Here is a 19,430-nt window from a genome sequence, read left to right as displayed (position 1 = left end):
AGGGTCAAGGAGAATGGAAAGACTAAGCAAGGAGAACACTATCGAGACTTCAACTAGATGAGTGTGGAGCGTACTGGGATCTAAATCCCAGAGAAGACCAACCAATAGACATTGCGAGGGTGAAATTAAAGTAAGCGGTTGGTGCGATAACAAAAAAGTCATTTTCAATGGCTATCGAAAAAGGTGGAGATTACTGACAAACTGGTCAGATTTCACTCGAAGGAACATTATTATGATGTCCTGTTTAAGACCTAGTAAGCATAAAAACAAAGCAGAAAACATTAATAATAGTAAAGATAATAAGCGCAAACAACGCTATTTGGACATTAATAAATATAACAGAGTTTTATGACGAGTATCAAATTTATTTTTACATGATTCCCGGTTACAATTATGAACAAAACAATTAATTTTTATTCAATTGTGTTTTTATTTTTTCATTTTGTGGAACCTGTTTCTAGATTTTAATCAATCTTCATACTTTTAATCGAATCAAGTTTTTAACTTTTTAAATTGATTGATATTAAAAAAAAAATATTTTTATGAATGTTACAAGTGACAATGATGCAGCAAATTGAATAGGCAGGTCAGATACACGAAAATAAAAATGGTTGATTTGAATTACATCTGACAATCATGATTAATTCGTTAGACATTAAGGCACATGATGAGAAGAAAGTTAACTTTGCATTTACTTTTGTCAGCCTCCTAATTCTCACCTCATTATTTTGTCGTTTAGTTCTTACATTGCATAAACGATGTTTTTGACAAAAGAGAAATAATTACTGTTTCTGGGTCAACTGTTGTTCTGAGCAAATTGAATGTGAAGATTTTTCAAGCCTCTCATAGTATTTATCATCATTCAGTTGTCAAGTCATTCATCTCATCAACCCTTATTTTATTTTTTATTTTTACAACGGGATCATACCTTATCAAGGCCAAAAGGCCACTCCAGGATAAAGGTTAATGAACGTAAGGTGGCAGTGTAGAAATCGTTACTGGTGTAAATGGGGTAGAATTTGATTATTTAAGGGGACGGTTTAACAAGAACTTGTTTACATTGGACTTGAAGATTACGATATTGTAGTCGGCCGGGAAGCAGACCAGCTGAATAGTGTTTTAAAGGTAGGTATTTCTAGGAAAGAGAGTTTTTTTCGTAGAATCTGCGTTTAAATTTAGGCACCAATATATAATCTTTATATATATATAATAGAGAATGGGAAAAATTGTTGATATCATTTAGCTTTGATGTGATGAGGTTATAAAAAAATACTTAATGCAGAAAATTCGTATGATTTGGATTCTCCTGATAATTGTTCGCATCGTGAGTGTCATTTTCACAACTTTCCGTTAATGTAACCTCTAACCTTCTTCAGGTGTATCTTGTCGAATTCGGAAATGTTTCGGTCGAACACGGGAATCTGAACGGAATTCCGAACGGAACTATTTATTTACTTCATGTAGAAGCTCCCTCCGTCAGTTATGACTGGATAGAGGTCCTAAGTAATTTGCAATTGTATTTTTTTGGTCGCCCACACTAGGAATTGAACCATCAATATTCAGAAGAATATCACCTTGACAATAGATTTTGCCAAGTACTTTAGCTACTGTGCCACGGTTTTGTTCGAAATATTCAGAAACGTAAAATGTAAAAAGTATATTTAACAAGATCATTATTAGAGGCATCAGCCTATCTCCATGCAAATCTCTGTCCGTCATCGATTCGTCGGTTACAACAGGTTCGTCTTTCTTTTATATACAATGAAGTTTTTCTATGAAATGCTGTGTCAATCTGTCTTTCGATCTGTTTTATACAAGAACAATGACAAATTGATTATAACAGCATTGGAGCGAACATAATACTATCTCTCTGGAATGACAGAATAGTCAAAGGTGAAAAACTATTAGGTTGAGAAGAAAGTTCTTGCAGAAATGTTAATTTTGATGTCAAATGATGTATTTTTAAATAAGTTTTCGTTATACTTCATTTTAACGAACGTTTTACACTTTATTTAATCGTGTGAATAACAATCATTTTAAAACAATTATGTTGTCTTTTCAGAACGTTGAATACAAGATTAAAAAACAAGCAAATTCGCACAATTGTCTTATTTCAATTCAAGCTAGACCGAAAAGCTACGGAAACAGCTCGCGATATCAAGGAAGCGTTTGACCTAGGAACAATTACTAAACGCAGAGCACAAAGGTGGTTTAAGAAATTTCGTGGCGGCGACAAGATTCTTGAAGATGATAAGCGTAGTGAACGACCATTGGATATTGACGATAAATTACGAGCCTTAGTCGAAGCTAATCCACAGGTAACTGTTCGAGAACTTGCTTCTGAATTAGACGTAACGTATACGACGATTTCCAACAACTTAAGAGAGATTGGAGGGATAATAATTTCGATAAATACGTGTCTCGCGAATTGATCGACAATCAAAAGAAATGCCGTTATTAAGTGTCATGTTCCATTATTTTTACGCAACAAGAACGATCTGTTTCTTGATCCGGTTTTGACTTGCGATGAAAAGTGTTTTTTTTACATAGGAGTCAATACATATCAAGGCCCGAAGGCAACTCGAGGATAAGGGTTAATGGGTATACATTAGTCACTGGGATTATAGAGTAGTAATCTGTAAATGACAAAGTTCTCTCTGATTCTCTCTCCTCTGATCTCGAGCGCGTGGTTCAGTGGGGGAAGATGTGGCTGGTTACCTTTAATGCATCTAAAACCAAACTCCTATCCTTACATCATCAACGCTCTGATCCCCATCTGGCATCAATTGGGATGGATGGCTCTCGTCTGGGAGAGGCCCCGTGTTTTGACAAGGTTTGACCTTTACTCCTGATCTGAAATGGAACACGTACATCAAGTCTGTTGCCAGGGTCGCTGGAAAGATGGTGGGATCCTTCTATCGCTCCAGAAGATATCTCACTACTGATGCAATTCTCTATCTATATAAAAGCCAAGTACGTCCAAGGATGGAATACTGTTGCCATATCTGGGCAGGAGCTGCTAACAACAGCCTATCCTGCCTTGACAGAGTACAAAATAGACTTCGTGGCTTAGTGGGGGATGCCCTTTTCTCTACTCTGCAACCTCTCTCCCACAGAAGAGACGTTGCGAGCCTATCCTTGTTTTATCGTTATTTCCATGGCAGGTGCTCGTCAACTCCAATCTCTGGTCCCCCCTCACCAATCTTTCACGAAAAACACACGTCTAGCTGAATATGACGGGACACCGGACGATGCCGGGTGTCCCGTTCAGCTAGGTGAAGATAAGAATGCTTATGGCCGGGGGGGGCCTGCTGATACTGTGTCAAAGATTAAGACAGGCGTTTATGAGATGTTGGGAGACATGATATCTGTTTTAATGGCGGAAAAAGGAGATTATTTCTCTAGTTGGATCTGGTTAGAATGAGTTTTAACTAACGTAATTGATTCGGACAGTCTCGAGAATTGGGTTCCAAAATGTCTGCTCGGAGTCGGGGACCCGTGGTGTTTTAATTCAGAGACAACCAAGCTAGTTTGACAGATATGTTCACAAAACAATAGAGAAAAGGAAAAGAATAAGAAAATAGGGGGATAGAGAAAGAAATTCACAAGAGAAGAAAGAGGGGGGAATAGAAGATAATGGAGAAAAGGAAGGAAGATGTTTGATATAAACAACGATTGTCTACTCGGAAAAAGGAGATAGAAGGGTTTTGTCAGTCTTTGGCTAGCGAGCGAAGCGTACACATCGGCTCTCGCCCCGCCTGGGGTGAGAGGCAGGGGCAGAAATCTCAGTAAGGACTAACTTAAAAAGATCTTGTTCTTAGCTAGAGAATTAACCTGAAATCTCAAGTATACAACCTGCATCACGAAGCGCGGATAACGAAAACATGACTTTAAACAAATGTAGAATGATTGCAAATAATTATTTTATTTGGTTTAAACGAAAATGACCTCAGAGTTTTTTCTTTGTTTTTCGATTGCCGGCATAAGTGAAGATGCAGTTTATTTCAGGTATGCCCTGACGCCAGACGACGAAGACACAGACACAAAACCAGAGTGACGGCCGAAGAGGACAATGTTGCCACACGGACTTGGGGTCATGCACGTTTAACGTGCCTTGAGCAGCGGAGGTATGTTTCCCAGGGACCAGTGCGAATCTGGTCACGCTGGAGGGGTCCACCACTAGACGACGCAGGCCCGGGACATCGTTCCCGTTACAGAATCCACTGTGAAAAATTTCCCCCACTCTATATCTGTGCCTAAATCAAAACGTGGATTCCATGAACAAAGCTTCTTTCTTAGAACTGCACGCCTGTGGAACTCTGTTCCGTCTGCCTGCTTCCCACCTGACTACAACTTGGATGTCTTCAAGTCCAACGTTAACAAATTCTTAATGAACCGCCCCCTTAAGTAAACACTTCATTAAATCTCCACACTAACGTAATGTACTTGCAATAACCCTTAACCCTGAGTGGCTTCCGGGCCTTGATAAGTGGTGACCACTGTGTAAAAAAAAAGGTAGTGGATATTTTATAAATTGGGAACAGTTCATTAAGAACTTGTTTACGGTAAAGACAATCAAATTGTAATCAGTTGGAAAGCAGGCAAACGGAGGAGAGTTCCACAGGCGTGCAATTCTAAGAAAAAAGCTTTGTTCATGGAATGTACGTTTAAGTTTAGACCCAGATATAGAGTGTGGGAAATTGTTGATAGTGGTTTTAGCTGTACGAGTGTTTTTTGTGAAAGTTTGGCGGGGGGGCATAGATTGAAGCTCAGACGAGCACTTGCCATGAAAATAACGATAAAGCAGAGACAGGCTCGCAACGCCTCTTCTAGCAGCTCCTGTCCAGATGTGGCCACAGTACTCCATCATTGGCCGTGCCTGGCTTTTATATAAGAAGAGAATTGCATCAGCAGTGGAATATCTACTGGAGCGGTAGAAGGATCATACCATTTTTCCAGCGACCTTGGCAACGGATTTGGTATATGTGTTCCATTTCAGATCAGGTATAAAGATCAAGCCCAGAAGCTTTCAATTGATGCCAGATGAGGATTAGAGCGATGATGATTTAAAGATAGGAGCTTGGTTTTAGATGAATTAAAAGTAATCAGCCACCGCTTTCCTCGTTTTACCATGTGCTCAAGATCAGAGGAAAGAGAGTAACAGAGAACTTGATCACTTACGGCCTTTGATGTGTTGCTATAGATGGTACTGCTGTCAGCAGAAATGTCAATGAATGAAATTAGGACATTATTTGGAAGATCATTGATGTAGATCAAAAGGAGAGTTGGGCTCAGGATGGATTTCTGAGGGACCAGTATTAATACTATGAGCTTCTAATTTCTGCCCATCAACTACTACTCTTATGAACATATCCCACAGAAATGATTTAATAATCAACAAAACATTTCCAGATATACCGTAGCTGGATATCTTATGAAGTAGACCTTTATGCCATACCCTATCAAAGGCCTTTGATATGTCAGGAGCATTTGCCCTAGAAAGGAAGCCTCCGTCAAGAGATTCACTAATTCTACGAGATATACACGTTAGCACATCTGCTGTAGATCTAGCAAAACGAAAACCATATTGCATGTCACTAAGAAGATTATTTTTGCTGAGGTAGTTGGCTACTTCTCTATTTAACACAGATCCAAGCAACCTACTCATAACGCACAGGAGACTTATTCGCCTGTACTGAGAGGGAGATGAGCGATCACCTGAATTCTAAAATACAGGGCATACTGATGAGGTTTTACAGGATGATGGGCAGCAATTCTCCTTAAGACAACGCTTAAACATCTTTGTAAGTATGGCAGCTAGTTCTGTTTGAACTTTTTCAGCACAATAATTCGAATGCCGTCAAGGCCAGTTGCTTTACTGGAATCAAGGATTTTGATCATGCACAGCGGCAAAGTTCATGCAAAGTGTCTGGTTTTGTCTGACGCTGACTCAGGTCGATTGATGATGGTTGGAATACAGCACACGCTTCTGTTTAAGACTCTATTTACTATTTGCCAGAACTGGTAGGAACCAAGCCGTTGCTCAGCATATTTGGACTTAACGGACATCATACAACTCTCTCGCGTTCTTTATTACTCTTTTACAGAGGTAGTTGGCAGTTCTGGGTTCTTTTCGAAAACCGGCGACGCTCAGCTCAGTGGTTAGCCGTCGATGAATCTTCACGACATTCCCCGAAGCCAGAGTTGCATCAACAAAGGTTATGCTGACTGTTTGGTGGTCTGCAACCGGTCTCATCCATTAGTGGTTTTGAAGGCAGGTAAAGCCATTACGGCGAAAAAGTACTGTCAACAAATGGATGAAATACATCAGAAACTTCGACACCCAGCATTAGTCAACAGAAAAGGCCCAATTCTCTTCAATTACAATACACGACGGCACGTTGCTAAACCGACCCTGCAGGAGTTGATGCATAACGGAAGATAGGACCTGACTACAGTTCTGGTAGAGAGCGTTGTGGTGTCCTTCACTGTTATACTACACGAGAGAAAGAAAACAAAAAGTAGATTTTTGCCTCAAAATGTTGCGTGAGTGAAGAAACAGTGCAACAATGTTTGTAACATATAATCTCTCCCCCCCTCTCTCTCTCTCTCTCTCTCTCTCTCTATATATATATATATATATATATAGAGAGAGAGAGAGAGAAATAATGCATATATATGTGGCTTTCCAAAAATAATGCCTTCTATTTTTTATTCCGCCTGACTGGGTCAGAGTTAATTGCGAGTTGCTTTGTCATGATGACAGAACTGATACATTTATAACCTGAAAATTTCATGTCTCTGTTGCAGATATTGACGGTGTGAGACTAAGAAGAAAACCTCGACATGGTCGTCCATCTGAGATGCGTCATTGAATTCCCGGTAAAAGTGCATTGAACATGGTGGTGCCTATGTAGAAAAATAAATTCTGAAAAACAAAAGGTCGCTAGTTTTAATGGTATGACTACCGTCTTCGAAGCTACTCTTTTGAATAAGAAAAAGTAGCTTTACTTTTAGAACTACCCTAGTATATATATATATATATATATATATATATATATATATATATATATATATATATATATAGTTATAACCAGTTATTTTAATATTTAAAAGCTGCAGAATTTTACAGACTCGTTTCATTTCATATTATTAATATATGTATGTAAACTTTGAATTTTTCCTTCCGTATACTTATCAGTAAAAAACACAAAGTTTTCTTAAAAAGAAAGCATGATTATATGATGTTGAAAATGAAATATTTATACATTATATATATAAGGTGACCCACTTAAAAGTAACCCAGAAAATGTAGTAGAGAGGAGGGAATATTTTTTATTGCTTACATTACCTGTACCATTTTTAAATTACCAGCAGTGTTATAAAAGATGCCGGAAGTGCTCTCCGTTGACATCTACGCATTTCTGGACAGGTTTATCCACGTTTTCAGGTAGTGCCTGTTGATCGCTTCTGGTGATTCTCCTGAAAGTGTTGGTAATGTTCTCCTTTAGTTGTTCTAGATTGTGAAGAAGATTTGCATTAACTTTTTGTTTTAAAGTCCCACAAAGATAAAAACCACATGATGACAGATCCGAGGAACCTGGTAGCCATAACCCTTTGTTTATCGTTCTCTCTTCCGTAAACATGTCATAAACTCGTATCAATGATCTGTGAGGCGTGTTGCATGTTGCGTCATCTTGTTGAGAAAAGAATTGCATTTTGTCTTGTGGCGTCATTTTTCGTTAAGAAAAATATTAGTGTGATCGGGTTACTTTAAAGTGGGCCGCTTAATAAAAAAATCGTTAGAGAAATATTAGAGACGGAGCTATTTTTTAGTGGGCCACACACACACACACACACACACACACACACACACACACACACACACACGCGCACACACATATATGTGCGTATATATATATATATATACACACACACACACAAACACACACATATATATATATATATATATATATATATATATATATATATGTATATATACAGAGATGTCTCGTGATGCGGGGGTCGAATCGTTCGACTGGTATTAATCGTGACACCCTGCACTGAAGATTCCCGAAAGGATGAAACACTAGTGTCTGTAGGTATTTAATAATTATTATAGTGAAAAACTATATATATATATATATATATATATATATATATATATATATGTGTATATATGTATATATATATATATATATATATATATATATATATATAACTATCCGTGAACGAGCTTTATTGATCCTTCTCATGCGAATATATCCTCTATCTAAATTAAATCCTATGTGTTGTTGCTTTTCAACCATGGACAAAAACGACGCACTGAGTACATGTTTGGATAAAATCATACACACCGGAAGACACACGACAATGCAACGTCTGTTATTCCAGAGAGTTTTTGTCGAGCAGTCCTGCAAAACCTTTGAATAACATCTTCATATGCATTGACGTATTTCTGCAATAGACTCTGTCCACTATAAATGATTTAGTTTTCAGGACAGTTTAAATTTTCACCTAATTAAGTGATAATAAAGTTCGCGATCCTCTCGACAATTAAATTGGTAGAAATAAACCTCAATATATGTTTGCTTTTCCCATTTTGTTTTGATAATGGGACGTTCGTGTTGACTTGCGCTGACCAGGCAATAATAGATAGAATTTAGAATTCAAATGTGGATCTTTTTCCGGAAAGCATTCTTCAATTAAAAAATACTTTTGCTACTTGCATAATGTTTTTCGTTTAATGAAAATTAATCTATCATCGATTTATGAATACACAATAATGCCCTGTCTGAATTTTCGTAACTATTTTAGATACAAGGTCTAAGAATACTCTCTGCAATTTTTTTTTACACAGTGATCACCACTTATCAAGGCCCGGAAGCCACTCAGGGATAAGAGGTATTGCAAGTACAGTACGTTAGTGTGGAGATTTGATGAAGTGTTTACTTAAGGGGTCGGTACATTAGGAATTTGTTAACGTTGGACTTGAAGACATCCAAGTTGTAGTCCAGTGGGAAGCAGGCAGAAGGAACAGAGTTCTACAGGCGTGCAGTTCTAAGTAAGAAGCTTTGTTCATGGAATCCGTGTTTTGCTTTAGGCACAGATATAGAGTGGGGAACATTTTTCACAGTGGATTCAGCTAGACAGGTGTTTTTCGTGAAAGATTGGCGAGAGGGGACCAGAGATTGGAGTTCAAACGAGCACCTGCCATGGAAATAACGATAAAACAAGGATAGGGTCTGTTCATTTCAATATTACATATGGCATGTCTCATATTTCGGTGAAGTTAAAATAAATGCTATATTGACTGTTTGCAATACATCGAACGTAATTAAGCATTAAAACAACCAGCTGATGTAATTTTCTATTGGGATTAAAGATTCGAAAAAAAAATGACATGATTTACGTAATGTCATCGAGGAAATTAGAAAATTACTTTTTAAGAAGAGAAGCCGATTTAGAAGCGGCTCTAATAGAGATATGAATAAATAAATATAAAGGTAGTTAAATCAAACGAAGTTGACTTCCTCTTTCTTCTATCATGTCACGGCAATTATTAAGATACAATAAAGAAAATGTCGTCATAATCATTGGTTGGTGTTGGTTTATAAAAAATTAGTCGCTGCTATAGCAGTTACCTTCCACCAGCAACAAGTTAAGCTCATGAAACACCTGCTGTTTCTTCGAAGTCCAGCTCCAACATCTGCACGGTACACGTGTCCTCGTTGCGAAAAATCAACTCATACCAATAAATTGAACCTACTATTTAACAACGTTGTACGCTTGATCATTGGTTGCCTAAATCCAACCAACCTGATCAACCTGTGTAATATATATAAACGAGTGTTTAGAATAGTTTACTTGTATACATAAATGTTCATGTGTTTATCTGTCTATTGAATGTATATAATGTATATTTATGAGCGTGTCTGTTATTGTCTAGTGTTCTCATTTTTGTACGTGTAGATATATTCACAGATAAAAAGACATACAACATTTACAATAAAAAGAGACGGATAACAGTTCTCTGGGGATTTAATATCGATTCAGTCGGAGAAAGATGCCTGATTCATCGTTAATGCCTGATCCATCATTGACGGAAAGATGAAAGAAAGGTTCATTTCAATGAATCAACACATCTCGGGTTGTATTTTCAGCAGCTTTATTACAGGTGTTTCCCCATGGTAAAGCCGTGGGATGGTCCTACGTTCCTTACATTTGATAAGCCTTGGATGCCCCGCCTCTCTAGATGCTTTGAGCCATTACAACCGGTCAGTTTGACTCTCTGTCTGTTTCTTCAAGCTCTAACCGCTAACTGACTAAATCTTACGTATACAAAAGCATCTCCCTTCTTATGACGTCAACACGTACGACTCATGACAATCAGTTGAGGTCTGTCACGTATACTTGTTTATCTAGCTAACATTTTTGTTTGTATTAGTTATGAAAACTAACATTCCTTTTCATTTCTAACATTTTTATTCTAAAAATAATTTTCGCATTGATAACATTTTTTCTAACATTCTATTTTAAGCATCAATAACGATCATTATAATAACAGTTCAACTCAAACCAACTACGTAACACCTGGATCTTCTCATGGCATTGACTCTGCAGAAATGAGGATTGAAGTTGCCTGCCTAATCAGAAAACTACAAGTTATGAAAATCATCTGCTTCATGGATGTGAACGCATAGTCCCAAAACAGAAAGGAAGCTTTTTAGGCTATGTCGAGCTCCTAGAAACATCTTAAGAAGAGAACAGAATAGAGTCGTAGAGCAATGGGCTAGAAATGGCTCTCCTACTATTGCAATTGGGATTGCTTTTTTCTGAATCACTCCTCAGCTAAGTGGAAAGCAATCAACTGCCTGGGGAAATCAAATGTTGCTATAATCAGATGGGGCTAAATAAACTGACTCAACCATTTGCGAATGTAAAGAGGAGTAACACACTTTTTTTCCATCTATTGCCAACACAGTGTAGATTATAAAATCTCACAAGCTACAATAATAATGGAAAAGACCGCGTAAAATAGGTCACATGTTTCAAAAACACACAAAGAGGAAAGCCACGCTAACAAGAGAAGTGGACGAAAATATACATAGACCATATATGGACCGTCTGTGCATCCTTGCTTGAATCTTGTATATATATATATATATATATATATATATATATATATATATAAAATGATCGTCATCTTGAGTTGAGCATATTGAGAAGTGATACACGAATTACAATAAGCATACAATAAGCATAAGCATATAAAACAGACAAACAAATCGAGCTTAGGTATTTCGGACGATGTCAAAAGTAGCGTTATTCATAAATCTATCAGCAACCGCCGATTAGCGTAATGGTTAGGAGCCTTGAGTGTCGTACAGGCGGTCGGGTTTTTTGCTTGAGGTCTAGCCGCACTACTGAGCTGTGAAAACAGCGAAACAGTACTATATGTGGATGACTATAACGCTCCTCATCTTGAGCATATTGAGAAATGATACACGAATTACCATTAGCGAATAAAGCGATGCTCTTTGTGTAAAGAAATCGAGCTTAGGTATTTCGGGCGATTTCAAAACATCGTTTATTCACGACTCGATCAACAGCCGCCGATTAGTAATTTGTATTGCTTTCTACGTTACTTGTTTCAACCTGCAAACTTAGCAGTGACGACGAGGATGAACGTCAAATATAACAGTTTGACGAAGAAATCGAAAGAACTAACTAAAAAAAGTACAACGTAACGGTTGACCTTTCTAAGGAATACGAGTTTTAACGAACGAAATAGTTGTAAAAACGGATTTTACGCTAAAGAGAAGTTCGACTCAAGTGAAAAAAAATGAACAATTCAGCGAACATTGGAAAATTGTAAAATATTTTCCTCGCGAAGTACAACACTAAAAGAAAGAAACGGTTGTTTCCCAAATCCCAAGAACAATAACTACATTCAGGTTAAAAAAAAGTAACCTCGATTAATAATATTTTATTTACTAAAATACTAGTCGGGGAAAAAAGAGACAAACCAAAACCTTTAATTGCAGTCTCAAAGAAAAAGAAGCGACGATTTACGCCGTGTCCCGTGAAATCCATGTTAAAAAAATAACAAACTGTAAAAGTGAATTTTTGTAAAACGAAAAACAGATTCGTATTACTAAATTACGAAGAACAGATTCGTATTACTAAATTACAAGGAAGTAACATACGAAAAAAAAAGTTCACCAGTGGATTTCCTAAATTGCTGTAAATACCAACTAAAGACTTTTTGGTAAACCAAATTTTTCTATTCGGTATTAAAAAATACCACAGTTAAACTAAAATCAAGGAAACATTTTTTTAAAACTAAAGTTGTCACTGGATAACGGATATAAGATAGTAAAACGTTACGCAAAAAAAAAAAAAAATTAAATGTAGTCCATACATTTTATTTTTTCAATTGTGACTCGAGTTGAAAATTTTTTTTCTATGGAAAGAGTTGTACTTAAGTTCGACTGTTATTTATTAGGAAATGCCTAAAACGGAAAAGCAAATCGTATTTTGTGGTTTCAGCAAAAGCCTCAGTTCTTATGTTGTGGTTGGATGAGCTTGACTCGCTAGCGAAGTGAGAAAATATTATTCGAGCAGCGATATTACTATTGAAAACAGAAACTATGAACAATTTTTTTGTAACACAAGCCATTTTATATGGTACAGATATTGTGTTGCATGTGAAATTGTACAATTTTTCTTCATAACTGCATTACTGCTACTGACGGATACAAAAAAAATGAAAGATTTATCTAGAATGTTAATGCAATTTTTGCAGACGCAACAAAAGGCGCAATCCGAGCTAGATGCACGTAGAGAGGAGAAATTATTGAAATGGCAAATGGACAAGAAGAAAGGCACAAGAAATTACAATTTGAACAAGAAGAAAGGCAGAAGAAATTACAACTTGAACGAAAAGAAAGGCAGAAGAAATTACAATTTGAATATGAAGAAAGGCAAAATGAACGTTTTGCTAAAACACCGGAACTATTAAAGACTAATCGAGAAAATGTCGACAGTACTAATTTCTCGCATACAACTACATTTAATCGCATGGACACATTTAATTATGTCCCGGAGGAAGAAAAGACTTTTGAAGCATACTATACAAGATACGAGGATGTCTTTCAACTGGACTGCAAAAGTTGGCCAAATAACCAGAAAGTGAGTCTTTTACTCAGGAAGTTGAGTGTAAGAGAACACAGCAAGTTCTTAGATTATATACTACCTAAAAAACTACAGAATTAGATTTCATGGAAGCTGTAAAATTACTAAAAGTATTATTTAATCCGAATATATCTCTTTTTCATAAGAGATGGTTGTGTATGAATTATTTGACATACCCATCAATAAAAACAGTGATAATTTTAAGCTAGCAGAACTAACAGTAGAAGATTTCAAATGCCTAATCTTCGCACAAGGGTTAGTCTCCACAAAAAATGCAGAAATACGCAGACGAATGTTGTCTAAGCTGGAATCTGAGCAAGATTTAATACTTCAGAAATTAGCAGAGGATTGTGAAAGGGCCATTACACTAAAATGGATTAAAAAAAGATAGAAGAATCCGGAGTGGCATATGTAAGAAAGGTTAGAAAACCATACACACCAACCAAGAACTATAAAAATAAAAGCAGTCGAAACGGAACAAGATATTCCAAATATAATAATTATAGTTATAGTAAAGAATATAACAAGTCTCTTCCTAGATATAACTGTAAGAGATGCGCAGAAATACATTGGGAATCGGATTGCCCTTATAAGAAGAAAAAATGCTACATTTGCAAAAAAGTTGGACACAAAAGCGATTGTTGCAGATATAAAGATTTCACCAGAAAGAGAGTACAGCAAACAAAATCAAATGAAAAATTAGACAAAAATCAGCGAAAATACATAAAAGCGGAAATATTTAAAACGCCAATAAAATTACAACTGGATTCAGGATCCGATATTTCTATGATAAACTTGAATACATGGAAAAAGTTGGGAAAACAAGTAAATCAGCTTGGACGGTAACTGGTGGTGAGATAAAATTTGAAGAAGTTATCCTTCCATAAAATTGAAAGGGATTACGAAAAAATTAAAAATGTTCGTATTGAAAAATAGCGAAAACCTGTTTAGAATAGATTTAATTGAGAAATTTAGACTCTGGGATAAGCCAATTAATACATTCTGTAAAATATAGAATGTACTACTCCAACAACAGAAAATATAAAAGGGGACTTAAAAAATTATTCCCTGATATATTTATGACTAAATCAGTTCGTTGCAATAAATTTAAGGCCTCGTTTGAACTTAAAGAAAACACCAGCCCAATTTTTAGAAAAAAGCGAAACATTCCGGTCGCTGGGTTGGAAAAGATTAATAAAGAATTAGACGGATTGGAACAGACAGGAATACTATCAAAAATAGAACATAGCGACTGAGCAGTCCCCAACGTATATGTAAAGAAAAAGAAGGTGAAATCCGCGTTTGATAAACTATTACCAAGATAGGCAATTGTCCGAAACACTACACACATGATAAGAAAGAAATATAACTCAGGAGATCGAGTATATTTCAAGTGCTACAGGAATAACACTTCTTACTGGGAATGTGAAGTTGTGGATAAACGCATTGGTGATTGTACATACATGATTAAAGGTCCACAAAATATACATAAAAGGCACCTGAACCAAATAAAAAAAAAACGCCACATTCAAGGTGGTGATTATACAACAGCAGTCGAAGAGGAGGAAACCATGGACATCATATACGAATCCTTTAATTTGGAACAACCTCAATATACACCTGAACCCCGAAGATCAGGTAGAAAAAGAAAGTTTAATGAACCATTAATGTTAAGTCCCAAGAGAAAAAGATATTGAAATCTGTGCGACTTCAAATCTTGGGAGGAGGGTGTTGTGGTGGCACAATTCATTTGCATATGTGGATAGTAATTACACATAAATAGGAAGACTCAGTTAGTCTGAGTGTGTGTTCACCAGAAGCCACCGAAGGCCACCGAGAGCAGATATGTTTCTCCAGCAAAGACTCTCTTATTTGACACTATTATGTAAATATCCTGTAAATATACCTTTTCCTAATACATTTTTTATTGGATCTACCTTTGTTCGTTGAGTCGTCATTTGTATTGCTTCCTACGTTATTTGTTTCAACCTGCAAACGTAACAATATAGTAGCTCAGAAATTCGGGCCATCTCTTACGTTAAATTTATATGTGAATCTCTAAATTCTAAAAGAATTCATATTTTTCTTTCTGGACAAACTTTTCAGGGTATTCATACGTAATATCACTTTTACCTTGAGAGATTCGTTGAAGATTTCCATATTCTACAACAATAGTAATGTTTTTTATATTAAAATAATCCACCTAATTTTAATATTTACATGAAAATGTAAGATTAAATATGAAACGAAATATCAGAAAAACATTTTAGTAAAATATATTTTCAATTATGTAAAAAAAATACGCACTTACATTTTATTTAGCAGACAAATTTTTAGTCTCTATTTGTGTATTTGCGTTTGCCTTATAGGTGGAAAGAAATATTAACTGATAAAATTGCTTCAATTATAACCATGAATCGTTTATTACTCGATTTGAGCTGATGACCTTTTATCAGCATATTGAAAATTTGCTTTTATAACAAGCAAACACTACTAACAGATAGGAGATGCCGAAATAAACTAAACGCTGGCGCCAAAATATGTCTAGCCTAGACGTGCGAAAAAGTCGAAGTCCTCTGGTTATTTAAAAACATTTTGTCAGGTTTGTCAATGATCAGGCAAAAGCCAAAATTTTTTTTTTTTTTTGGCACAAGTAAAATAAATTTACATTGTTTTTCTTTTATGCTATTATCAGGACTACAGATTTTAATATCACTAGGTACTTAAAAACAATACATGTTCATCATTTTATCTTAATCTCAATGTAAAATTAAGTTTAAAATGTTTTTTAAAGAATTGGTTTTGGAATTGGAAATTAAAGTATTTTTTTTCTGATTCCGAAAACGATTCCGACCCCTAAAAATTTCGTATTTTTCCGATTCCCGATTCCGATTAAGAATGTCAACACTAATATATATATATATATATATATATATATATATATATTATCATTATATATATATATATATATATATATATATATATTAGGAAATAAACGATGGTTATAAAAAGAAAACGTGAGTCTTTGAATTTTCAACAAAATTTTACACTGTATATATATATATATATATATATATATATATATATATATATATATACTTCATTTGCTCACATAAATTAATATACGAAAGTATAAATTTATGCGTAAACTGTAAGTATTTACTTCAACAGTGCTCAATATGTAGGTAGAGCTATTTAGTAAGTTATAAAATATATATGGCCTTCCGGCTGACTACAATATGGTTGTGTTCAAGTCTAACGTAAATAAGTTCTTGATGAGCCGTTCTATATAAGTTATCAACTTTACCAAATTTTCATTACTAATGATTACTATATTGTCCAATGTCTACTGTACACTTTTTAACCCTTATCCTTCAGTGGCCTCTTGGCCTTTATAAGTGGTGATGCCTATGTAAAAAAATGGCGATTAAGCTACACGCGGAATATTAAATGTAGCTTTATCGCCATATATATTTCATAACTAACTATATATATATATATATATATATATATATATATATATATATATCGACACATAACTATATCAATCATGAAGGGAAGATTTTTATAATTAATGATTAAAAGTAAAATGCATGTACCACATTTAAAAAAATTAGAGAAAAAGGGGCAAAGAAGGGGGAAAAATTAAGAGAGGGGTCAGCTGACCGGTGTCTCCCTTGCTTTCTCAAAGCTGTATCGAAGGATTTCAAAAGGAAAAATCGAAAATATGTACATTATTAAAATAAAGTTACGTTGCGTAATGGGTGAAAAAAAGGTGAGAATCGAAGAGAATACCGACTAATTAAATGCGTAGAGCTTGTGTAAATTGGGCCTCTAGGCATGGGGCTTGTGTAAATTGGGCCTCTAGGCGTGGAGCTTGTGTAAATTGGGCCTCTAGGCGTGGGGCTTGTGTAAATTGGGCCACTAGGTGTGGGGCCTGTGTAAATTGGGCCTCTAGGCGTAGAGCTTGTGTAAATTGGGCCTCTAGGCGTGGATCAATATGCCTGAAATTGTATTTAAATCCTAAATGCTAAAAGAAAATCACATATTTGGACGTCTCAGAACCACTGTGTGGGAGCGTAGAGAGATTCGGCTGCAGAACGAACTTCAAGTACACTGAGCTGTGATTCTTACCATTCTCATGTATGCTTGTGAAACTTGGACTGTATATGCCTGACATGCAAACAAACTGAACCATTTCCATATGACCTGCCTCCGTAGATTGTTGAAACTCAAGTGGCAAGACCAGATTCCAGACACAGAGGTTTTAGTCTGGTCAAACTTTCCGTCAGAACACACGATGTTACAGCAGTGCGAGGTTCGTTGGGCAGGTCATATATGCCGCATGCCTGATTCAAGGCATGCAAAACAGTTCCATTACGGCGAACGTCCAAAGGAAAAAGATCCGCAGGGGGACAGCGAAAACGGTTCAAGGACAATCGGCAGAACGTCTCGGTTATATGAACAATGTGAGTTGTTCAAATTGTGTTTTTATAAGTTTTAAGGTAAATATTTGATGAGTAAGTGCCTAAATATGCAGCCATAAGATAATTCTGCAGACTTCTTAGCCGCAATACGAAACAATATTGTTATATATACCTCTTGAAAAGTAACAAATGACCAACTGAGAAAAAATGATATATGAAACTTAGAGAATTATTATATTTCACTATAGCTATATCGACATATATTTTTTATTTGTTTTACATAAGCAGTTGTATATCACTACACATTCATGTACATGTTTCAGTCAGTCAGAAGAAACTACAGACTTCTACAGGTGATGTTGCTTGCACAATAAACAAAAGTTACTTTTGTGTGGTTGATCAAAACATGCTCATTAATGTGTAGCTACATATAAACGCTTATGTAAAACAAATAAAAAGTGTATCTTGCCCTACTTTGGTATTGAGCACTCTTGTATGAACCTCGTAAAAATTCATTGATTGTTTAATACTTGAAAAATATAGAGCTAGAATTATATACGTATATATATATATATATATATATATATATATATATATATATATATATATATATATATCGTTAAAGGTATTCAAGAGGGGAAACTCGTATATATATATATATATATATATATATATATATATATATATATATATATATATATATATATAACAACCGCCCGACCTGCAAAGCACTAAATGACATACAAAATGTCCTTTTTTTTTTTTTTTTTTTTTTTTTACAAAGGCATCACCACATTATCAAGGCCCAGAGGCCACTCAAGGATAAGGGTTAAAGAGTGTACAGTAGAAGTTGGTCAATATAGTAATCATTAGTAATGAAAATTTGGTAAATTTAATAACTTATATGGAACGGCTCATCAAGAACTTATTTACTTTAGACTTGAACAAAACCATATTGTAGTCAGCCGGAAAGCAGGAAAACGGAAGACAATTCCACAGGCGTGCAGTTCTAAGAAAAAAGCTTTGTTCATGGAATCTACGTTTAGGTTTAGGCACAGATAAAGAGTGGGGGAAATTATTGATAGTGTTTACAGCTAGACGAGTGTTTCTTGAGAAAGTTTGGCGAGGGGGGACCATAGATTGAAGCTCAGTTGAACACTTTCCATGAAAATAACGATACATCAGAGACAAACTCGCAACATCTCTTCTGTGAGATAGAGGTTGCAAGGAGGAGAAAAGGACATCTCCTACGAGGCTACGAAGTCTATTTTGAACTCTATCAAGGCAGGACAAGTTCTTTCTAGCAGCTCCTGCCCAGATGTGGCAACAGTATTCCATCCTTGGACGTACCTGGCTCTTATATAGATAGAGAATAGCATCAGCAGTGAGATATCTACTGGATCGATAGAAAGATCCCACCATTTTTCCAGCGGCCTTGGCAACAGATTTGATATACGTGTTCCATTTAAGATCAGGAGTAATGGTCAAGCCCAGAAGCTTGTCAAAACTTGAGGCCTCCTGAAGACGAGAGCCATTCATTTCAATTGATGACAAATGTGGATTAGAATGTTGATGATGTAAAGAGAGAAGCTTGGTTTTAGATGCATTAAAAGTAACCAGCCACTCCTTTCCCCATTGTACTACGTGCTCAAGATCAGAGGAGAGAGAATTGGAGAGAACTTGCTCGTTTACTGTCTTAGATGTGGTACCATAAATGGTAGTGTCGTCAGCATAAATGTCTACAAATGATGTAAGGATATGATTTGGAAGATCATTAATGTAGATCAGGAAAAGAGTTGGGCCCAG

This window comes from Euprymna scolopes, chromosome 16 (genome assembly GCF_053919585.1).
Source record: "Euprymna scolopes isolate OS-2025 chromosome 16, ASM5391958v1, whole genome shotgun sequence".
In the NCBI taxonomy this organism is placed as follows: domain Eukaryota; kingdom Metazoa; phylum Mollusca; class Cephalopoda; order Sepiida; family Sepiolidae; genus Euprymna; species Euprymna scolopes.
Note: the sequence above shows the minus strand (reverse complement) of the source record.